Source organism: Leucoraja erinacea, chromosome 12, assembly GCF_028641065.1.
Source record: "Leucoraja erinacea ecotype New England chromosome 12, Leri_hhj_1, whole genome shotgun sequence".
Classification (NCBI taxonomy): Eukaryota; Metazoa; Chordata; class Chondrichthyes; order Rajiformes; family Rajidae; genus Leucoraja; species Leucoraja erinaceus.
Genome location: NC_073388.1, coordinates 43,069,505 through 43,094,870, shown reverse-complemented (window position 1 = coordinate 43,094,870; position 25,366 = coordinate 43,069,505). Strand labels below are relative to the sequence as shown.

Below are 25,366 nucleotides of genomic sequence, written 5' to 3'. Positions count from 1 at the left end.
AGAACATTGCACAAATCAGAGGTATTTAGATGTTTAGTTTTCCAATTTATATTTGGTTGTATCAATAAGATAATTTGAGGTTAATAACCAAGTGTTATACGTACGAATCATGAAGTATTGAAGAGAAAGCCTATTTGGTTTATTCAGCACATCACAGCACCGAACCACCTTTTGGCAGACTTTGTATCATCACTATCCCACCAAGATAACAATTCCATCTGTTGATCACTGTGTGAAACCGCTGTCCTTGACTGAACTTGTACTTGCTTTGAAGTGGTTTAGCCTCTGCTTGCCCCTACCACTGAATTCTAGAGATAGATAGATAGATAGATAGATAGATAGATAGATAGATAGATAGCCTTTTATTGTCATTCAGACCGAAGTCTGAACGAAATTGCAACAGTCATACATATAATACCATACAATAAAACAACAATAAACACATATTAACATCCACCACAGTGAGTCCACCCAGCATCTCCTCACTGTGATGGAGGCAAAAGTCTTAGGTCTGCAGTCTCTTCCCTCCTCTTCTCCCTCTGCGCTGGGGCGATACCCCCCCCCCCCCGGGCGATGTTCAAATTGATCAGATCAAATTGAAAATATTTGGCTTTGTCTTTTCCACTGCACAATGTGTTCTTGCACATCGCTGTGAATTTCCTTTCAGTCACCTTCTCAAGATGTCACTTGTCATAATGGTGCTATTATGTAATCCAGACTCTATTCACACATACATTTCTGTTTCAGTGCGTAGAATTAGAGTATTTTGCTGTGAATCTTACCAAGGCAGGTGGACAATGCTGTGGTGATGGAAGTAAGGAATAAAATCTATTTCTCCTACATTTTCACCCATTTCCCCTTCCCCTCCATCGCCATCCACCAAGATCCTTTCCTCTGGCTTTACACCATGCCTCTTCTCTCCTCTTCTCATAGCCTTTCGTCTCCTCTTATCTCTGGACTTTGTCCATACATCTGCCATTCTAACCCTCCCTCATCTCTGTCCAGCCATCACTTGCCAGGCATCGCCCCTGCCCAATCTCCCTTCCAGCTTTCTTGCCCCGACTGCAATCTGCCTCAAGAAAGGTCCTGAACTGAAACGTCACCCATCCGTGGTCCCCAGAGATGCTGCCTGACCCGCTTAGTTATTCCAACACGTTATGTCTTTGATTCTAAAAACTAAGACAGTGGGAGAACATGCAAACTTCACACAAATAGTACCTGTGATGAGGATCGGATTTGGATCTCTGGCATTGTGAGGTAACAGTTCTGCCAGCTGCACCGCTGTACCTCCTGATAGAAGAATCTGAATTGATTTTAACACAGAAGCGGCATGGTGGTGCAGCGGTATAGTTGCTACCTCACAGCATCGGAGGCCCGAATACGATGCCAACTACAGGTGCTGTCTTCATGGAGCACGCTCTCCCTATGACCACATGGGCTTCCTCCGGGTGCTCCGGTTGCCTCCCACACTCGAAAGACGTGCAGGTGTGTAGGTTAATCGGCTTCTGCAAGTGGTCCCTGGTGTGTGGGAAAGAACCAGTGTGTGGTTGATCGCGGTCGGCGGTTCGAAGGGCCTCTTTCCACGCTATATCTCTAAACTAATAGTCATTTTCTTATAACTTGCCTAACGTAGCTCAGGTTGAAACTAAACAATTTGCAGATGTGAGTGCAATTCTCAGGAGACCATCATAATGAAAGGCAATTTGATGAGGCCAAAGTCCCCAAACACTTTCCTTGCACCTTAATTAAATCTACCTTTCGGTTACGTTAGAAATGTTAGCGCCAATTTCTGCCAAAGTAACGTCAAGATTAATTTCACTACATTAACTAATCAATATGCAGTCTGCCTTGATGATCCTTTCCCACAACTATTAAAGATCGCACGGGTAGAGACTAGCTCATGAAATATAAATTTTCACACACTACTCATTACAAAACCTTGACACCTCCGAGATACAAATCCATTAGAAATCCTATTGCTGGAAAGATATATAAAAGTCGGTATAATGAGATATAAGGATAGATTTTTATTACCCACTGCAAAAAATATATGGAGAAAGTAATCAAAGTATCTTGCTGCTTCAATATCGTTTGCCTGGAACATGTTCCAATACAACACAAGTCTGCATTGTTTTGGTGATGTATATCTCATAATAATACTGCATGTCTAGTTTAGTTTAGTTTAAAGATGCAACCTGGAAACAGTCCCTTCGGCACAGCGAGTACACGCCGACCTTCGATGACCTGTACACGAGTTCTATGGGCAATTTACAGAAGCCAAATAATCCTCAAAGCCACAAGTTTTGAGAGTGTGGGCGGAAACCCATGCAATTACAGAGAGAACGTGCAAACTCCACATAGACAGCATCATAGTCAAGATTGAACCTGGGTCTCTGGCACAGTGAGGCAGCACCCCTGCCATTTACATATAAATCAGGCATTGAAACAGTGTAAGCACAAAATATCATATCTCATTGAAACCTACCCAATAATGAAACATCTGGATAGTGGATGTGGAGAGGATGTTCCCACTCGTGGAAGAGCCTACGGACCAGGATCAGAAACCAAAAGATGTTTTTGTTGGAAATAATTAAAGAATATGTTCCAAACATATTCTCATTTAAACACCACTACTCCTAACCGCTTTAGTCCAAAAGATACCAAATATTTTGAAGGTGTCACCAATAAACGTCAGTAAATTGCACCAAGTTTCAAAATATGTAATCATTTTAAACCCAGCTTCATACCATCCAAACAATAATTTGTTCCAGAGTATTGTGCTGAACACTTCTTGCATTGACAGGAGATGGGATGGGGTAGTTTGGCCACACCAGGAAATTCACTCTGTCTCTCCGTATTTCTCCCTTCTTTGAGAACATTCTTTAACTCCTGTTTATTGAAACCAGCTTTTTCTACCAGCTATCTCCACTCTGCGCCATCAGCCCGACCAAGGGTTCCCCCAATCCAGAAATATCTGTCCATTTCATTCTACAGATGCTACCAAGCCCATTGAGTTCCTCCAGCACTCAGTTTTCTGCTATAGAAATGAGGCGCTGATGATATTTGACGTAATCAAGTATGCAGATGATACAACGGTGATTGGCCTCATCAGCAACAACGATGAGCTGGCCTACAGGGAGGAGGTCCAGCACTTAGCAGCATGGTGCGCTGACAACAACCTGGCCCTTAACTCCAAGAAGACCAAGGAGCTCATTGTAGACTTCAGGAAGTCCAGAGGCGGCACGCACACCCCCATCCACATTAATGGGACGGAGGTGGAACGTGTTTCTAGCTTCAGGTTCCTGGGAGTCAACATCTGCGATTACCTCTCTTGGACCCACAATACCTCTACTCTGATCAAGAAGGCTCATCAGCGTCTCTTCTTCCTGAGGAGACTGAAGAAGGTCCATCTGTCTCCTCAGATCCTGGTGAACTTCTACCGCTGCACCATCGAGAGCATCCTTACCAACTGCATCACAGTATGGTATGGCAACTGCTCTGTCTCCGACCGGAAGGCATTGCAGAGGGTGGTGAAAATTGCCCAATGCATCACCGGTTCCTCGCTCCCCTCCATTGAGTCTGTCCAAAGCAAGCGCTGTCTGCGGAGGGCGCTCAGCATCGCCAAGGACTGCTCTCACCCCAACCATGGACTGTTTACCCTCCTACCATCCGGGAGGCGCTACAGGTCTCTCCGTTGCCGAACCAGCAGGTCGAGGAACAGCTTCTTTCCGGCGCCTGTCACTCTACTAAACAACGTACCTCGGTGACTGCCAATCACCACCCCCCCCCCCACCGGACACTTATTATTATTTATTCAAATCGTTTGCTATGTCGCTCTTCAAGGGAGATGCTAAATGCATTTCGTTGTCTCTGTACTGTACACTGACAATGACAATTAAAATTGAATCTGAATCTGAATCTGAATCTAATCACCCCTTTGTTTGATTTGGTGTCCTCTTTTCACGGATAATTATGTTGGAAAGTTCAACCACATGCAGTGAAACTTGTTACTGCAGATTGTACAGTTGGCACTGCTGCGTCACAGTGTCAGAGACGCAGGTTCAATCCTGATCTCAGGTATTGTTTGGGTGGAGTCTGCATGTTCTCCCGGCAACCACATGGGTTTCCTCCGGGTGCTTCAGTATCCTCCCACTTCCTAAAGATGTGCGGGTTTTTTAGGTGAATCCCCCTGAGTGTGTAGGGAGTGGATGTAAAAATGTGATAATATAGAACTATTGTGAATGGGTGATCGATGATCTTGGTTGGCCAAAGGACCTGTTTCCATGAATAAATTGTTGCTGTACTGATTAAATAAAACACAGATAAGTTCATAATTAGCTGCAGAAGCTGGTTGATACCAAAGATCGACCAAGTGCTGGTGTAACTCAGCAAGTCAGGCAGGATTTCTTGAGAAAAAGGAAAGGGGAAGTCTTTTAGGACTGAGATGAGAAAAACATTTTTTACACAGAGAGTGGTGAATCTGTGGAATTCTCTGCCACAGAATGTAGTTGAGGCCAGTTCATTGGCTATATTTAAGAGTTAGATGTGGCCCTTGTGGCTAAAGGGATCAGGGGGTATGGAGAGAAAGCAGGTACAGGATACTGAGTTGGATGCTCAGCCATCATCATATTGAATGGCGGTGTAGGCTCGAAGGGCTGAATGGCCTACTCCTGCACCTATTTTCTATGTTTCTACGTATCGATGTGACATTTCAGATTGGGACTCTTCTTCGGAATCTGAACTTCAGAGTCTGTTGGAGGGTCCCGACTGGAAATGTCGCCCATCCTTTTTCTCCAGAGATGTTGCCTGACCTACTGAGTTACTCCAGCACTTTGTATATGCTTTCCTTCCCCCTATGCCCCATTGGAGTTGGGATCCCCTTCTGAAAGAAATAGCCCCTTCCCATTTACTCTATCCACATCCCTCATACTATTCAGTACCTCCATTTAGTTTTCGATCTGGTCCAAATAAACAACCTCAGCCTATCCCATCACTGCTCACAATTTCCCCGTGCTCTCAATGTTTAGTTTAGTTTTAGTTCAGAGATACAGTGCGAAAACAGGCCCTTCGACCCACCAGGTCCGCACTGACTAGCGATCCCTGCACATTAACACTATCCTACACATACACTGGACAATTTGTACATTTACCAAGTCAATTAACGGCAGTTCGTCATTGGAGTGTGGGTGGAAACCGAAAGTCTCAGAGAAAACCCACGCAAGTCACGGGGAGAACGTACAAACTCCGTACAGACAGCACCCATAGTCTGGATCGAACCCGGGTGTCTGGCGATGCAAATGCTGTCAGGCAGCAACTCTACCGCTGTGCCACCGTGCCGCCACAATCAATCATGTCAACCTCCTTGACAACCCCTGTAGTGCAATACACACAATTATATTCACTTTACAGGCAAAACAAACGTCAATGGTCTCCAAATTAGTTAATATTAACCATCCTATCCTATTATAAGGCTCGGGTCAAAATTTGTCCAAAGACTTCCAGTTTAATTCATCTGTGTGTGGGGTGGTCATAATTTGTGTGTGCGTCTAATCCTTGTAGATAATTATCAATTTCCCACTTCACAGTTTATAGCATGGTTTATTGCCCATTGGGTCTTAATAAAGACACAACACCTAACTATTTCTGCTCAGCTGAGTTGATTTTATCTGTGTAATCCAAATGAAGTCAATGGAACAAAACATAGCCCAGAAACTTGAACATACTAAAGGCACTTTACAGAGGTCAATTAACCTACAAACCTGCACGTCTTTGGGATGTGGGAGGAAACCAGAGCATGTGGCTGTCACAGGGAGAGCGTGCAAACTCTACACAGACAGCGCCCGAGGTCAGGATCGAACCTCGGTCTCTGGAAATGTGAGGCAGCATCCTTACCAGCTGTGCCATTGTGCCGCCACTTGTGTCTGGGGAATAATGAGAGCTTTGGCGATCTTTAATGGTAGATCAAAAATGATCTCACTGACAGAAAACTAACCATAACCTAACACTAGAATTAACACAACAGTACTGCAATATGTACTGGCCTTAGAAGGACCTTCAAACTTCACTCATTTTCTTAGTTAAAATTTGTTTAAAAAGTCTTTACATGTTAAAGAAAATACATAGTTTACAAAAAGACTGTTTCATGTACTCCAAAAAATCAATGAAGCAGCTGAACATCATTTTATTGTCAGTTACAATTCAGTGCTTTATGATCAGATATTCCATTATATGTGCAGAAAACCTGATGGAAAAAATGGCCAATTTTTGTTGAAAAGCCCATTTTGAATCTGATCAATCATGCTCTGTGGGGATTCCGCACTTAATTAAGTACATTAAAGAATGAGTCAAATACAAAGATAGATACTTATGTACGTTGTTATCACTCAATCACTGAAGATTTTGCAATAATGGAAAAATATTTTAGCAGGGATATGATTATCCCAAAACGCAGTGTACTGTGTACCAAATATTGTCATTTGTTCATTGCAAGCCTTCAGGACAAGTGATTCATTTGACTATTTTGATTAATTCATTAAATAATTGATTGATTGATCAATCAATCAATTGATCAAAAGGTACAGCATCGAAATAGGCCCTTCAGCCCACCGAGTATACGCCAACCACCAATCACCCGTTTACGCTGATTCAAGGTTATCCCACTTTCCCAACTGCTCCCTACATGCCATGGGCAATTCACAGAGGCGAAATAACCTACGAACCTGCACGCCTTTAGGATGTGGAAGGAAACTGGAGTACCCAGAGGAAACCCACTCGGTCACAGGGAGAATGTGTAAACTCCACACTGATAGCTCCCAAGGTCGGGATCGAACCCTGGTCTCTGGCGCTGTGAGGCAGCAGCTCTACCCGCTGTGCCATAATGTTATCCCCTTTCTTCTATTCAGTATAATTGCGACTGAACCACTGACGTCTTTTGTTGGCTGAGAACTTACTACACTGGCCTTCAGCACATGCTATTGTCATCCTATTTCCAATTGTCATTCTCCCAAAAGGGACCTTTTGCTTCACCACCGAGGATCATTCTCATGAAACACTGGGTCTTTCTTATAAAGCTACTAATGTTGCTCAGCTGAATACTTTCTTCGCGAGCTCAAAGAACGGTGAGAAAACGGTGTTTTCACCAACTGCTGTCACTTCATGTGAATAAACAAATATCCCCCTCTCCTTTCTTTCATAGCTATAGAGTGTGGAAACAAGCCCTTTCACCCACCTTGCCCACACCAACCAATATGTCTCATCTACACTAATCCCTCCTGCCTGCATTTGGCCCATATCCCTCTAATCCTGTCCTATCCATGTACATGTCCTAATGTTTCTTAAACTTTGCATGAGTATCTGCCTCAACTACATCCTCATGCAGCTCGTTCCATACACCCACCACCCTTCGTTGAAAAAGTTCCCCCTGAAATTTTTCCCATCCTCACCTTAAACCTATACCCACTGGTTCTCAATTGCCCTATTCTGAGCAGGAGACTCCGTGTGCCTAAGTTCAATGGTGTCTTAATTTGGACACCCATCACACATCAAAGAACTTAATTAATCCTGGGATCATCCATAATGAAGCCATGTCAGTTCTTGGGCCTGCCATTTTTCTCAGATTTTCTGCTCACGGCGTCACGGACAATGAGGTCCACAACATGAAGCTGCCAACACATCAAGGGTTGGTGAGAAAATGTGTGCGCAAGTCTCCAATTAATAGTGAGGCAGTTAGTTTGTTCAAAGGCACTAATTTGGAACACGCTGTTGCGTTGTCAGTATATGTGAAGTAAAGTAAAGTATCCTTTATTGTCATTCAGACATTTCAGTCTGAACAAAATTGTATACCTTGCAGTCATAACATAGAATAAAATAACAAAACACACACTTACACAGTTTAACATCCACCACAGTGAGTCTACCAGACACCGCCTCACTGTGATGGAAGGCAAAAGTCTTTAAGTCCTTGTCTCTTCCCTCCTGGTCTCCCTCTGCGTTGAGGCGATCCAGCTTTCGATGTAGGGACCCCGCCGGGTGATGGTAAATCCAGCGGCCGCATCCAAGCTCCACGAACGGGCTGGCTCAAACTCCACGGCCCGGGGCGGTCGAAGCTGTCGAAGCTGCCACCCTCCAGTCCAGCGGACGAAGCTGTCGTTGCGGGAGCTCCGGAGAACCGGTCACCAACCTGGGACCTGTGAGCTCCCGACGTTGTCATCCACTGGGCCCGTGGTCGAGCCTCCGAAGTTGGGTCACCGCCACAGCCCTGAAGTAGGCCAGCCCCGTGTTGGTAAGTCCTGGCTCCGATTTATCTTGGAGCCTCGAGGTTGGTCTCAGTTGGAGGTCGCCAGCACCGCGATAGGCCTCAGCGCAGACGACAAGAAAAGGTCGCATCCCCCCCGAAGGAGGCTAAAAAGAGTTTCTCCCACCCCCCCACATGTCTTTGGGATGTGGGAGGAAGCCTGAGATGAAGGGAGACAAAATAAACTAAACAAAAGGACAAAAGAAAACAAAAAAAAAGAAAAGACAGACGGACTGCAAGTGAGCCGCAACTGCTTGGGCAGCGCCGCCACTTCCAGAATATTGCTTCTCTTGCTACTGTGTGGATGCACGTTAGAGAAGAAAATGAAGGCTATCATGACCTTAATCTTCATGGTGAAGCAATGTTGTAACCCTATCCTGGGGAAATGGAGAGGATTAAAATGAAGATGGGGAAAGGGTCAAAGCTTGCTACTGGCTAACATAATGTTTTGTCATTTTGTATGTAATTGCTGCTGTGCTTTAGAGTTTATCTGGGGAGATGCAGTGATATAACACAAATGCATATTTTATTTTGGCAGGCTTGCAGTTTAGCTCAACTTAACTGTAACACCAATAATGCGCCATCTGTTTCTTCCACGGATATACACCAAGCCAAGAGGTAGCTCCCGCACAGGCACCAGCCCACACAACAATGCCATGGCAATTGGATCTCACAGAGACAGCAATTTGGGAGGCACGGTGGCTCAGCGGTAGAGTCGCTGTCTTACGGCGCCAGTTATCCCAGTTCGATCCTGACCATGGAGTTTGTACATCCTTCCTGTGACCACATGGGGTGTGGTCCAGGTTCCCATACCTGTCCTGCATATTTCCATTCAACTTTCCCCCTCTCACCTTAAAATTATGGCCTATTTATTGCTTGCATCCCACAAATGTAACTCCATCCTTTAAGAAATGAGGGAGGGAAGGAGGGGACAGGTAATTGCAGAGACGTTCATAAGTTCCCAAATCATAGGAACAGAATTGGGCCTTTTGGCTCATCGAATCTGCTCATCCATTCAATCATGGCTGATCTATCGTTCCCTCTCAACCTAATTCTCCTGCCTTCTCCCCATAACCTTTGGCACCCTTACTAATCAAGAACCTGTCAATTCCCACTTTAAAAATACCGAATGCATTGGCCTCCACAGCCGTCTGTGACAATGAAGTCCACAGATTCACCACCCTCTGATAAAATTAATTCCATCTTATCTCCACTGTAAAGGTACGTCCTTTTATTCTGAGGCTTTGCCCTCTGGTCCTCAACTCTCCCACTAGTAGAAACGTCCTTTCCATACCACTCAATCCAGGTATTTCACTATTTGGTAAGTTTCAATGAGGTTCTGCTAAACTCCAAAAAGTACAAGCCCATTGCCGTCAAATGCTCATCACATGTTAAATTAGTACAGATAAAATTATGCAAATTAAGAGGAATTGATAACTATACATGTAGGATACATTAGCAGCATTGCACAAACCCATCATGGATTGATGAAGGGAAAATGTTGACAAGTTTGTTGAAGAGTATTTTGAGGTAGGAATAAACACTTGATATGGCATCTATGAACATTCAAAGACCTTTGCTAAACCTCTGGTCACCCAATTACAGAAAGGATGTGGAGACTTTGGAGAGATACCAAAGAGGTTTGCAAGGATGCTGAAGATAGGCACGAAAAGCTGGAGTAACCCAGCTGGACAGTCAGTTTCTCTGGAGAGAAGGAATGGGTGACGTCATCTTTTCCTTCTCTCCAGAGATGCTGCATGCCCCGCTGAATTACTCCTGAAACTTTTTGTGTCAATCTTTGGTTTAAACCAGCATCTGCAGTTTCTGCCTACCCTTTACAAGGATGCTGCCAGGATAGAGAGTATTAGATTCATAGAACATAGAACGGTATAGCACAGGAACATGCCCTTTGGCCCACAGTGTCAGTGCCAAACATGATGCCAAAACTAACTCTTATCTGCCTGCACATGATCCATATCCGTTCATTCCTGGCGTATCCACGTGCCTATATAGATACATAGAAAAATAGGTGCAGGAGTAGGCCATTCGGCCCTTCGTGCCAGTACTGCCATTAAATATGATCATGGCTGATCATCTGAGTACCTTGTTCCTGCTTTTCCCCATATCCCTTGATTCCTTTAGTGCTAAGAGCTAAATCTAACTCTCTCTTGAGACTCTTAAGGGCCGCTATCATATCTGCTTCCACCATTATCCCTGGTAGCGCATTCCAGGCACCCATAACCCTAAGTGTAAAAAACTTACCCTGTACATCTCATTTGGGGGAGGCTCACGAGCTATGATCTTTGCTGAGGAGTGCTCGAATTTTACCTTCGGCAACGGGTTGAGTTGGAGGACCACGCCTCCCGTGGGGGCTATGGGTAGGGGAAGGGTGCGTTGGGGGAGCAGACCCGTTGCACTTGGTCTAGTCTCCTTTAAACTTTGCCCCTCTAACCTGAAAGCTATTCTCTCCGGGCTTGGACATTTTCATCCTGGAAAGAAGCTTCTGACTTTCTACCATATTTATGCCACTTACAATTGAATCTACTTCCATCAGGATTCACCTCAACTTCCGGCACAATTCCAGTCTCCTTGTAGCTAGTACCCCCTTAATCCATGCAGTTTTTTGGGATACCTGGTAAATTTATGAAGGGAAAAAGGTGTCAACAAATCATTTGGAGTATTTTTGAGTTTCTTAAAAAATACCTAATTGATGTTGTATCTATGAACCTTCATAAGATCTTTGATACAGTTCTGGTTACCCCATTACAGAAAGGATGTGGTGCTTTGGAGAGGGTGCAGAAGAGTATTACCAAGATGCTGCCTGGATTACGGAGTATTAGAATATAAGGTTGGAGAATCTTGGTTTGTTTTTGCCTGAGTGTTGGAGGGGAGATTTGATAGATAATCATTAAATGATGAGAGACATAGATAGGGTAGACACATAACCTTTTTCAACAGGGTAAATATATCATACACTGGATGGCATAGCTTTAAAGTCAGATGAGTAGATGTGCGGGACATTTATTTTTAAACTCAGAGCGTAGTATGTAAAGTATATGCTACTAGATGTGGCGGTGAATTACAACAGTGAAAGTTAAGAGGCTTTTTGGTAGGCACATGGAAATGCAGGGAATGGAGGGATATGGATTATGTGCAAGCAGAAAGGATGAGTTTGATTTGGTTGTCATGTTCGGCATAGATATTGTTGGCCACAGGGCCTGTTCATGTGCTGTACTGTTCTAGGTCGTATAATATTAAGGTCCCAAACTATAGACTTAAGCAAAATTGAAACTTACAGAATTGATTGGATTGAATATTAGTTCATTGATATAAAACGGAGAACAGGGGATTTTCAGAGAGGGGAGGCTGTGAATAACGGAGTGCGACAAGTGTCAGTGTTGGGATCCCAGCAGTTCACAATCTTCATCACTGGTCAGGATCTGGGGATGAAGTGTAATTTAGCCATGTTTGAAGATTGTGGGTTACAAAGAATGCAGAGACTTCAGATATAGACAGGTTAAGTGACTGGGCAAAACATAGCAGGCAGAATACAATGTTAAAGAAAGATGTTGTGCACTATAATAAGAATGATTGGAAAACAAAATATTTTTCCAATTTCAAAAGCTGATGTTATTGTTCAGAGGAACGTGAGTATGTTGTGCATAAGTTAAAAGTAGTTTGAACAAGTAATTAAGGAGGCAGGTGACAATTTGGCCTTTACAACACGATTTGAGGAAATAAGGAGACATTTTCTTCAATTACATCGGGCCTTGAAACCACACCTGGAATATGTGCACAGGTGGATTCGCCCCAACTCGAGGAAAGATGTACTGGAGATAGATGGAGTGCCGCAAAGGTTCACCAGATTGATTTCTGGGCACGAAAGGGGAATTAAGCAGATTTAGCCAAAGCGCCAGAATTTAACAGAATGAGAGCTAAAAGAAAACTTTCATTGGTAGATGCATAGTTGATGTCTCCCCTTGGTAGAATGATAAAAACCAAAAATTGCAATGTCAAAATAAATCTCCTCATCAGTTTAATTTATAGAGGCAGCATAGAAACAATACCTTCGGACAATAATTCAACGGCGATCATCGATCACACGTCCACACGGAAGAAGGGTTTCGGCCCAAAACGTTGCCTATTTCATTCACTCCATAGATGCTGCTGCATCCGCTGAGTTTCTCTAGCACTTTTGTCTACTTTCAATTTTCCAGCATCTGCAGTTCCTTCTTAAACACGTTCACACTAGTTATACATTATCCCACTTTCTCATCCTGCACACTATGAGCAATTTATAGAGGCCAATTAACCTACAAACTCACACGTCTATTGAAAGTGGGAGGAAACTGGAACACCCGGAGGAAACCCATGCAGTGACAACGAGAACGTATAAATTCTGCACAGACAGCATCCGAGGTCAGGATTGTACCAGGAATGCTGATGCTGCTGTGCCACTGTGCTGCCAAGTCTGTGTCAACCAGCAATCAGCCCATACACTAGCACTATACTACACACTAGGGACAATTTACAATTTACAGAAACCAATTTACGTACAAATCTGAACGTCATTGGGATGTGGGAGGAAACCGGTGCATCGGAGAAAACCATGCAGTCACAGGGAGAACATAAAACTCCATACAGACAGCACCCGTAGTCAAGATCGAACCCAGGTCTCTGGCACGGAAAGGCAGCAACTCTACCACTGCGCTAGTGTGCCTCCATTATTCTATCTAAGAGACTTACAGAGACTTGCTCACTGAGTACATTCAAGGCAAATAGATTATAGGAATCAAGCAATATTGGTATCGACCAGGAAAATGACACAGCTGTAAAAAAAATTGCCATGGCATTACTCAATGACAGAGAATGCGTAGGATGGACTGAATGGCCTGTTCCAGCTTCCATTTCTGACATTAGATTAGATCAATAATATAAAATCATTGATCTAATGGTAGCAAGATTCAACACATCAAAGGTCACGTCCTGAAAATACAAGAAGCATCCAACGTTGTGTTGGGTTGAAGCCTTCTAGGTTTGAAGACGGTTAATGCCATTAATAATGATGCATTAGTGTTGCAGAGAGTGAGGAGGAGAGTGGTGTGGGAGGGATGGAAATGTAAGCAACGGCACAAGAATGGATGGGTTGACACCAGGCTACTGCTCCCATTAACCTCCTAACCAATGACAATAGACCAAGCAGTATGAAGCATGCCTTGTACTGGGCATGTCTCATGCATAATTGATCCATTGAAAGATACAGCATGGAAACAGACCCTTCGGCCCACTAGATCTATGCCAACCAGCGATCACCCGTTCACGCTGGTTCTCTATTACTGAGTATAGAAGTTGGGATGTAATGTTAAATTGTACAAGGCATTGGTGAGGCCAATTCTGGAGTATGGTGTACAGTTTTGGTCGCCTAATTATAGGAAGGATGTCAACAAAATAGAGAGAGTACAGAGGAGATTTACTAGAATGTTGCCTGGGTTTCAGCAACTAAGTTACAGAGAAAGGTTGAACAAGTTAGGGCTTTATTCTTTGGAGCGCAGAAGGTTAAGGGGGGACTTGATAGAGGTTTTTAAAATGATGAGAGGGATAGACAGAGTTGACGTGGAAAAGCTTTTCCCACTGAGAGTAGGGAAGATTCAAACAAGGGGACATGACATGAGAATTAAGGGACTGAAGTTTAGGGGTAACATGAGGGGGAACTTCTTTACTCAGAGAGTGGTAGCTGTGTGGAATGAGCTTCCAGTGAAGGTGGTGGAGGCAGGTTCGTTTTTATCATTTAAAAATAAATTGGATAGTTATATGGATGGGAAGGGAATGGAGGGTTATGGTCTGAGCGCAGGTATATGGGACTAGGGGAGATTATGTGTTCGGCACGGACTAGAAGGGTCGAGATGGCCTGTTTCCGTGCTGTAATTGTTATATATTACTCCACTTTCACACCCACTTCCTACACACCAGGAGCAATTTACAGAAGCCAATCACCATACAAACCCGTATGTCTTTGGGATGTGGGAGGAAGCCTGAGATGAAGGGAGAGGTTGAGCAGACTAGGACTTTATTCCATGGAGTGCAGGGAGATGAGCGGGTAATCTTATAAATTTTTATAAGATCATGAGTGGAATAGTTTGGAACAAAAGGACAGTTTTTGCCAAGAGTAGGGGAATCGAGAACCACATGACATAAGGTGAAGGTGAAGGGGGAAAAGATTTAATAGGAACCCGAGAGGTAACTTTTTTACATGAAGGATGGTGGGTATATGGAACAAGTTGTTAGAGGAGGTAGTTGTAGGAGGTTCAATCATAACATTTAAGAGACATTTGAATATGTAAAGGAAGGGATCGGATTAATTTAGAGGGTCATGGGCCAAACGAGGGTCGGTGGGACTAGAATAGGAGTGGCATGTGTTGGCACGGGCAAACTAGGCAGAAGGACCTGTTTCCACACTGTATGACTGTGATTCGATGAGGCTGAGTAATCTACACAACCACACGTCTTTGGGATGTGAGAGGAAACTGGAGCACCACACTGTCATAGGGAGATCATGCCAACACCACACAAACACCCGATGTCTGGATCAAACCCGGGTCTCTAGTGCTGTGAAGCAGTGGTTCTACCTCCTGTACCACTGTGTCAACCATGCCATGGAGAATAAATTGGTAACTGGGGCGCGACCCACTCTATCCAATGCCCCCATTTCACAAGAACAGGTCATCTCTAAGCACGACAGATGTGTGGTGTCTCTATTGTTTTGCACTAATAGGCAAGATGTATCACAACTATTTTTGAGTTAAACACTTCTAATTGTATCTGTTTTACTGAGTACTCACAGTATTAGGAGAAAGCTTAATTAATTTACTTCAGACCACATTTCATAAGATATTTGCTCTGTTTGCCCTAGCAAGGGCAAATGTTAATGATGAAAATCTATTTCAAGCCAATTGCTGTAATCCAAGTTTGTTCTGCGTAGCTAGATCAGAGTGTGTTAATCAATTCCTCTGAACATTCCTTTGTGGTAGATCACTCATGGGAAACAACTAACCCTGTGAACTCCAGAAATGACCCAGAGCTGAATCTCCACTACTGTAGTCTCACATGAATGAGAGAGAATGTATCTGACTGCAACACTGTGAACCACATGTAGTCTCCATTGTGTTACCAATGAAGCAAGATGCTGCAGAGGTGTGGAGGCAGGGAAGTAGAGAATGATAGTCTTGAGATCATGAAGTCATGGAGTCAGGGAGTCATGGAGTCAGGGTCAGGGAGGGTCTCGACCAGAAACATCACCTATTCATTTTCTCCAGAGATGCTGTCAGACCTGCTGAGTTACTCCAGCTTTTTGTGTCTAAGCAGAGAATTATAATAAGGAAGCAAGCAGAGAAGCAAAGGAAGCAGAGAGACAGAAAGACAGAGACAGAAAGGCAGTGAGATAGTGGCAGAGACACAGAGACACAGAGACACAGAGGGACAGAGGGACAGAGGGACAGAGGGACAGAGGGACAGAGGGACAGAGGGACAGAGAGACAGAGAGACAGAGAGACAGAGAGACAGAGAGACAGGGAGACAGGGAGACAGGGAGACAATGGCAGAGAGAGGCAGAGAGGCAGAAAGATATATAGGTTTAGCGGGAGAGAGGCATAGAGTCATACAGTACTGAAAGGTCCTTTAACCACCTTGCCTGTGCCAACCAGGATGCCTCATTTAAGCTAATTTTATTTCCCTGTGTTTGGCCCATATCCCTCTAAATCTTTCCTAACCGTGTACCTGTTCTAATGTTGTTTAAATGCTGTGAATGCCTCTGCCTACTTCCACTGGCAGCTCGCTCCATATACCCTTTGTTGCCTCTCAGGTTTTTATTATATTTTTCCCCTCTCATGTTTCTCATGTCATCTAGTTTTTCCCTTCTCTGGGAAATGGACTCTGTGCATTAACCCAACCATTCTCCCCATGTTCTTATATATAGGCCCCCTTTGGTGGTGGCTGAACATGGGTGTCTCCAGGGTGCTATTCCCTATACGGAGGATGCCTGTGTGTGACTTTGTTTAACGTGGGGAGACAGGTGCACAGACAGCCATCCCAAGGTCCTTGACAGATTTGGGTCAGGATCCAGTGGCATGGAGTCGAAGATGACCGGAGACCCTTTTCTGCTGCAGCCTTCACCGCTTTCCCAGCCATTGGGATGCTCCACTAAGGTCAGCCATCGCCAGCCGCCTGTTCCACCGTTGAGGTCTTGGTTGGATTTCTCTTTGTCAAAGACCTCCCTCTCGATCTTATACACCGCCATAAAATCACCCTTCAGCCTCCTGCGCTCCAAGGAATAAAGTTTGAGCCTGTCCAACCTCTCCTCATAGCTCAGGTCCTTGAGTCCCGGCAACATACTCATACATTTTCTCTAGTTTTCCGAGCTTGCCAAAGATGGAGAATGCAACTAATGGCATCTGACTCAGCAGCATTAACACTTTTGTTGTTTATGTTCTTCCCCTTATTATTGATTGACAAAAAGGTCACAGTTCAAGTAAAAAAGAGCCTATTCAGCCCAACAAGTGCATGTCAATATTAAACCCCAGGCACAAGCTATATCTATCCATATCATATCTTCCTATTAACGTCTTATATTTCCACTCCCTTCATATAGAAATGCAATCTCTTACATCCACACACATATATACATTTATGCAGATATATACATATAAATATACACATGTACACATACGTACATAAGTATACATATATACATATATATATATATATATATACACACATACACATACATTTCGTATAATGTGTGTGTGCACATGTATGTCTATATATAGACATACATGGACACACACATATAATATGTATGTATATGTGTGTATATACATGTATACATATGTATGTATGTGTACACATGTGTGTATAGGTGTATATTTATATGTATATGTGTGTGTTATATATGTATTGTTTGTGCGTTTGTGCATGAATATATATCCAGTTATATATATATATATAACTGGATATATATATAACTGGATATATATTCATACACAAACAATACATATATAACACACACACATACATATAAATATATGTATTTATCCTACAGCCGTCATTTTTAGCCACCTCGCTCAGAGTCCCCCTCCGCCGCATATTTGCCGAGAATTTTTCTAGTCGATGAAAAATGACAGAGATATTAATGATTTTACAAAATTCCCCATTCTCTCTGCTGCCCCCGCTGGCAGCAGGGGGGAGGGACTATAAAACCAGGAAGTGGTGTGCCTCATTCAGTCTCCTCAAGATAGAGGAAGGCAGAGGGTCACGTTTCTCTGAGCTGTGACTAAAACTGAACACATGTCCACACTACTGTGAGTAAGTACCGTTAATGTGGTTTGAAAACAAAAATATGGTTAAAGCAAAAAAGCACTGCCTGCAAATGGTTGTTTGGGTGGTTTGGGTTGAAATAAAAACTCTCTCTCTCTCTCTCTATCTCTCTCCCCCACCCCCTCCTCGCCTCTCCCCCCCCCCCCTCCTCTTCTCCCCCCCCCCCCCCCCCCCCCCCCCTCTCCTCTCCTCTCCCCCCTCCTCTCCCCCCCCCTCCTTTCTCCCCCCTCCTTTCTCCCCCCTCTCCTCTCCCTTCCTCCCCCTTCCTTTCTCCTCTCCCCCCCTCTCCTATCCCCCCTCTCCTCTCCCCCCCCCCCTCTCTCCCCCCCCTCTTTCCTCCCCCCCTTTCTCCCCCTCTCTCCTCTCCCCCCTCCTCTCTCTCCCTTCTCCCCCTCCCCCCCCTCCATCCCCCCACCCCACCGTCCCTCCCCTAAACCCCCTCCCCTACACACCCCTACCCCCTTCCCTCCACCCTCCCTGTTCCTCACCTCCCCCCCTCCCCTCACCTGTCATCCCCTCTCTCTCTCTCTCCTCCCCTCTCTCCCCCCCTCCACCCCCCCCCCCCCCCCCCCCCACCCACCCTCCCTCTTCTCCTCCTCTCCACCCCCCCTCTCCCTCTTGCCCCTCTGTGTCTCTGTCTCTGCCCCTTCTCTCTCTGCCCTAACTCTCTACCCCCCCCCCCTCTAGATGTGCCTGCAAGTTGGGGGCTATGCGCCCGTAGATAGGGTGGTTATGGGGTAAAAGGAGCAAATTAATATAATATCAAGGGGAGTAATTAGCGTGAGTATGGGGGGGGGAGGAGGAGGAGAGAGGAGAGGAGAGAGAGAGAGAGGGGGAGAGAGAGAGAGAGAGAGAGGGGGGGAGAGGGAGGGAGAGGGAGAGGCAGAGAGAGAGAGAGATCAACAATATGCCAACATTTAGGAAGTTAACAAAGCATTAGACTTTCCCTTTTTCCAAGCTGTAAAAATGGGCAGCTTGTGAAGTCCCAAGCATAAAGCTACTGAAACTTATTATTTCCGAAGTTTTGCTGGGCAGAACACATGAGCTCTTGGCAAAGCCATGTGGAGCGAGTGCTGCTGAACAATGGAGTGTTAAATCGGAGAGAAACAGCAGCAAAAGGACAAAGTAATTATGAATTTTACCAACACCAATAAGTATCTTCATGAGAAAACAAAGTCATATCAAAGCATCACCCAGTACCAGACCGTACGCAAACTAAATGCAAAGCTTCATGCATTTCTATTCAAATATTTACTAAGATAGGGTTCTGTAGTGCAACAGCAAGAATACTAAAACTGATGTGCCGGCCAGTGAGGGAACAGGCGCATGAAGATTTTAGAAAAATTGGAAAGGATATTGAAAGGGGCTCCTTTCAAATATCATTGAAAAGCAAGAAGTCAATGGAATCCAATTCTCCCAGATGGGGTGCAAAGACCATGCAATAAAATAGGAGTAAACAAAACAGTTTTAGTGGTGCAACAGTAGAGTTGCTCCCTTACAGTGCCAGAGACCCAGGTTCAATCCTGACTAAGTGCTGTCTGTACAGAGTTTGCACATTCTACCTGTGATCACTTGGGTATCCTCCGGCTGCTTCAGTTTCTTCCCACATCACAAGACATAGAGTTTTGTAGGTTAATTGGCTTCTGTAAATTGTCCCTCATGTGCAGGATGGAACTAGTCTTCAGGTGATCGCTGGTCAGCACGGACTCTGTGGGCCGAAGGGCCTGTTTCCGCACTGTAACTCTAAACTATACTAAACTAATTGAAAATATGGATGGCTGTCTACGTAATACAATCCAACAATGACTTTTTACTTGGCTGACGTGATCATTTCCTACCTTGACATTGTAATTAAAATAAAATGAAAATATAGAAAAAGTAGGTGAATTTAAAAACAGAATAAAACTGATTGAGAATGCTCCACAATCAAATGCTAAGTGCCTGCTGCCTGCAAGATTAAAGTTCACTTCTTTAAATTAGAGTATGCAGCAACATTGCCAAATAAATTTGTAGCCAAGTGGAAATCTTATGTAATAAAATTATAATCCACGAGTCTCGAGAGAAAGCTATACACAAAGCTTCATTCAACAAGATACGCCTCTGCTAATAAGGGATTCCTATTTTGCCTCGTTATGGAAAAAGGCAATGAGACTGTAATAATGGTATTCAGGTTTTAATCCTGTTCTAATCCGTGCCCCAGCATTGGCATTGATTACATTTTAATCCCGTAGAGAGTAACCGAATTCAAGGCAATTAACTATGATGCCAGTGACATGACTGCATTTACATAGCCAGCCAATGGAAATAACACCATTTATGTGCAGGTCTGTTGATCTTCCTCACCCAGGCACATGCAACAGAATGTGTGTACACTAGATTCTTTGAACATCAATGATTCATGTGAACACAGAAAAGTGCACATTGTGCACCCTTTGAATGATCAAACCGAACAAGATGTAATTTTGGTCCGATCAGTGTCGGAGTAAAATCTAAACATTAAAATATAAATTAGATCAGAAACTTTGATGACTTCTTTGATATGCTAATATTGGCTTACTTTGCATATTTTGCAGTTCCTACAGCTGTGATCAGTGACATAGATTAGCATGCAATTAGAACACCAGCTCTATCTGAATGTATAAGTGTCCCAAGTAATCAGATCCTTCCTTCAACGTTTTGTTGCCAAAGTACTGCTGAGGATTTTAAATTCCAGGGTCATCTTATTTCCTCTTGGAACCATTAACATAACTTTAAAAGCGTTAGAATGAAATTTAGCAACAATAAAGTAGATGCAGTGTATAGGAAGGAACTGCATGCAGATGCTGGTTTACACCGAGGATAGACACAAAATGCTGAAGTAACTCAGCGGGTCAGGCAGCATCCCTGGAGAAAAGGAATAGGTGGTGTTTTGGGTCGAGACCCTTTCTTCAGGCTGAAGAAGGGTTTCAACATGAAACATCACCTATTCCTTTTCACCACAGATGCTGCCTGACCCGCTGAGTTACTCCAGCATTTTGTGTCTATCTTCAAAGTAGATGCCATGTCATGTTTAACCTAAATGTATTATCTGTGCGATACCAGCAAAATTAACATTATCGCCATTGCAATTTACTCTTTCCCACTGACTATTTTCAATGGAACAAAGAAGCACTTCCTTCTTTCCCTTCACGATTGTACATTGCTGCAAATTAATTGCAAAATGGTTGACAATGGATGAATTGTTGCTTAGGAATTTATTGAGTAGTGTGCAGTAGGGGGCCAAAGATGGAAACCTGAAACAGCCCAGAGATAGGCATGTGGCTCCGAGGTCTTTGGAGAAAAGACGACCAATAAGATGGTCAATCAGAGATAAAGAGCACCTGAAACAAGAATAAAACAAGAAGCGAGGATGTTTCCACTACTGAGAGACTCAGACCAGAGGGCACAACCTCTGAATAATAGGACATACCTTTATAGAAAGGAGATGAGGAGGTAGTGAATCTGTGGAATACATTGCCACAAATGGCTGTGGAGGCCAAGTCATTGTGTTTTTTTTAATGCAGAGATTGACAGGTACTTGATTAGTAAGGGTGTCAAAGGTTAAGGAGAGAAGGCAGGAATGTGGGGTTGAAAGGAGAAAAATAGTTCAACCATGACTGAATGGCGGAGTAGACTCGATGGGATGAGTGGCCAAATTGTGCTCCCGAGACTTATTAACATAAATGCTTAACAAGGCATGAATTGATCGAGCAAGATGAAGATTAATGGCACTCCAACACAATAACAGTATGATGATTTTGGCCAAGTTTCCACATGACATGGCAGCATCCCCTGTAAATGCAACCTTGAAGTTAGAAGTTCTGACCGCCAGAAAGTAACATAGGCACACTAGGATTAAGCCTGGAGACCAGGAAACCTGTTTAAGATTGAAGGTGGGGATGGGCTGGATATCAGTAGATGTATACAAATTGGAATATCTGCAGATCCAAGAATCTGGGAATTAGAAAACATCAGGGGAATGAAACAAAGCAACAGAGTTTAGACCCAAAATTAATCAAGGCAATCTTTTGGTGTCAGTGGGAGAAACCAGATTGCCTTAGGAGCAGAAGATAGACATAAAAAACTGGAGTAACTCCATAGGACAGGCAGCATCTCTGGAGAGAAGGAATGGGTGACGTTTTGGGTCGAGACCCTTCTTCAGACTGGAAGACTTTATGGAAGACTGGAGTTCCCTTATGAGCAGGTCTGACGTTTTAGCTTACAGCGAGGATTTAGAGTCATAGATTTATACAGCGTGGAAACAGGCCCTTTGGCCCAACTTGCCAATGCTGAGCAATACAGTAAGTCTCATTTACACAAGTCCCATCTGTCTGTATTTGGCCCATATCTCTCTAAACCTATCCTATCCATGTTTCTATCTAACTGTTGCTTAAACATTGCAATAGTACCTGCCTCAACTACCTCCTCTGGCAGGTCGTTCCATACACACAACACCCTTTGTGTAAAAATGTTGCCCCTCAGGCTCCTATTAAATCTTTCTCCCCTCACCTTAAACCAATCTCCTCAGGTTCTTGATTTCCCTTCACTGGACAAGACAGTCTGTGCGTTTACCCGACCTGTTCCTCTCATGATTTTGTGCACCTCTATAAGATCGCCCCTCATCCTCCTATGCCCCAAGGAGTAGAATCCTAGCCTGCTCAACCTCTGCCTATAGTTCAGGTCCTCGAATCCTGTCAACGTCTTCATAAATCTTCTCCGCATCCTTTCCAGCTTGACAACTGTGCAAGAAATTTTCAGGAGTTGACAAATGTTTTTTTTTTCTGCCTGCGAAACCTTACAATTCAATTCAATTCAACTTTAATGTCATCGCACAAATACAAGTATCAGTACAACGAAATGCAGTTTTGCGTCAGACCGTAGTAGTTGTACATAAAGAGAAAAAACAAGAAAAAAAATAGAAAGAGAGAAGATACAGAATAAGCAGGAAATACAGAATGATTAAACAAAGGGGGACGGAGGGACCAGAGAAGTCTATCGTCGGGACTCCGAGTTCAGCAGTGTGATTGTGTTGTTATAGAAGCTTTTCCTCATCCTGCTGGTACGTGACCTGAGGCTCCTGTACCGCCTCCCTGATGGGAGGAGGGCAAACAGTCCATGGTTGGGGTGTGAGGGGTCTTTGATGATCTTCCCAGCCCGTCTCAGACACCGTTTTCGGTGGAGGGCATCCATGGCAGGGAGCGGGGCACCGATGATGTACTGCGCGGTTTTCACCACCCGTTGTAGTGCTTTCCTGTCCGCAGCAGTGCAGCTGCTGTACCATACCGTGAAGCAGGTGGTCAGGATACTCTCTATGGTACAGCGGTAAAAGTTGGTCAGGATCTGGGGGGACAGGTGGGCTTTCTTGAGCCTCCTAAGGAAGTAAAGGCGCTGCTGTGCCTTTTTGATCAGCTTGGAGGTGTTGAGGGACCAGGACAAATCCTCCGAGATATGCACTCCGAGGAATTTATAGCTGGAGACGCGCTCCACCTCAGTCCCGTTGATATGGATGGCGGTATGACTGCCTCCTCTGGTCTGCCTGAAGTCGACAATAATCTCCTTCGTCTTTTTGGAGTTGAGGATGAGGGTATTGTCGGCACACCAGGTGGTCAGGTGCTGGATCTCATCCCTGTAGGCTGACTCATCGTTGTCGCTGATCAGTCCTACTACCGTGGTATCGTCAGCAAACTTAATAATGGCGTTGGATCCGTACTTTGGGATGCAGTCGTGGGTGAAGAGGGAGTAGAGGAGAGGGCTGAGCACACAGCCCTGTGGCACTCCGTGTGTTCAGTGTTATAGTGGAGGAGGTGAGGTTATTGACCCTAACAGACTGTGGTCTGTTAGTGAGGAAGTCCAATGTCCAGTTGCAGAGGGAGGTGGAGATGCCAAGTCCACTGAGTTTGGTGATCAAGCTGGCTGGGATGACGGTGTTAAAGGCAGAGCTGAAATCAATGAACAGCAGCCTGATGTAGGAGTTGTTGTGGTCCAGGTGGGTCAGGGCAGAGTGTAGGGCCGCCGATATGTCGTCCTCTGTAGACCTGTTGGTCCGGTAGGCAAACTGATGGGGGTCCAGTGTGGGGGGGAGGCAGGCTTTGAGGTGAGCCAAGATCAGCCGCTCAAAGCACTTTGCAATGACAGGGGTGAGTGCCACTGGGCGGAAATCGTTGAGACTCCCTGTAGCTGACTGTTTGGGCACTGGCACGATGGTTGATGTCTTGAGGCAAGTGGGGACAACACCCTGGGCCAGTGAGAGATTGAAAATGTCGGCGAGGACTGGGGATAGTTGGGGATACCATTCGCTGTTCTTAACTCCAGAGATGACAGATGCCACTGGAGGAAGAATCACATTGAAAAAGAGATAACTAATGTCAGGTTGGTAAAATGTACATGGAAGAGATTGGGCTTGAAGCAGGATAGGGAAAATAAACACGTTTTGATATTAGATTGATACTAAAATTTGCAATCCTGGTTTGTAGACATACAACAAATATTCTGAAGATTTTTAATAAAAATATCCTTTGTAATGGCTCTCAACAAATAAGTTCTCCCAAAGTAGTTTCCACTGTTATTTCCCTCTAATGTGCAACATAATTGAGTTTGCTTCGCATTGTTATCTTTGCAAGTTCCTTGTGCTTTATAGTGAACCTGAAAATTTAAATGTATTTTAAGGAACTCACAGAATGCCTTTGGAGTATTGCATCCAGTTCTGATTGCCCCATTACAGGAAGGATGTACAGTATGTGGGAGGCTTTAGGGCAGGTGCAGTAGAGGTTTACCAAAGCCATCTGGATTAGTTGGTGCTAGATACATGGAGATGTTGGATGGACGTGGATTGTTTTCTCTGGAATGTCAGAGGTTAAGGGGAGACCTGATAGAATTATGTAAAATTATGAGAGGCATTCTTGGAGTAGACAGTCAGAATCTATTTCCACGGAGAAAATGTCAAAGACTGGAAGACAGAGTCTTAAGGTGGGGGCAAACTTTAAAGTAAATATGAGGGGCATGTTTCTTTTTACACAGAGAGTGGTGGGTGCCTGGAATATGTTGCCAGGGGTGGTGGTGGATGCAAAGGTGTCAGTGGCATTTAATAGGCAGTAGGATATGCATGGAATGGATCACATGCAAGCAGAGGTGGGCATATTCAGGATATTGTTGGCTGAAGGGCCTGTCTCTGTGCTGTACTCTTCTATCTTCTATGTCCTTTGAACAACGCGCATGGACTGCACAGAAAATGATATACATTAAACTAGAAAATTGTGATTTTGTTCTATTTTCGTTCCAGATTTGATTGCAAGCTGTAAATGGGTGGTGTGAATATTTCTTTGTTATAATGGCAACATAACTCCATGATTGCTACTGAATAAAATGAAGCGGAATAGTTTTTAAATGAATTTCAGTCCCAGACACCATTCCGGCCTCAGTTTGGCGCTCACTAACAAACATTGGTAGGTATCCTTTATTGGTTCCTGTACTGCTGCTTATTATTTTGTACTGTATTAATTTTCTTTTGCCAGCTGGGAAATGGCTTGTTATCACCATAACAAAGTTTCCTCATCAGACTGTCAATCTTCATAATCATTGCTCATGGGTTGAATAAGCAAGGGAAGAAATAGCATCAGCTCTATCAAAGTTTGTCTGCAAATGGCTGGAGACTGCAAAGATGCTCGCGATTCTGCGGTTTAAGTGGCA

The 25,366-nt window shown here is 44.2% G+C and overlaps 1 protein-coding gene across 1 annotated transcript in view; it reads right to left on the bottom strand.

The window, feature by feature from the left end:
• Nucleotides 1-25,366, bottom strand: part of il1rapl2 (interleukin 1 receptor accessory protein-like 2) — an 841,694-nt gene that overhangs the window by 748,878 nt on the left and 67,450 nt on the right. The gene's annotated exons all lie outside the window — the stretch shown is intronic.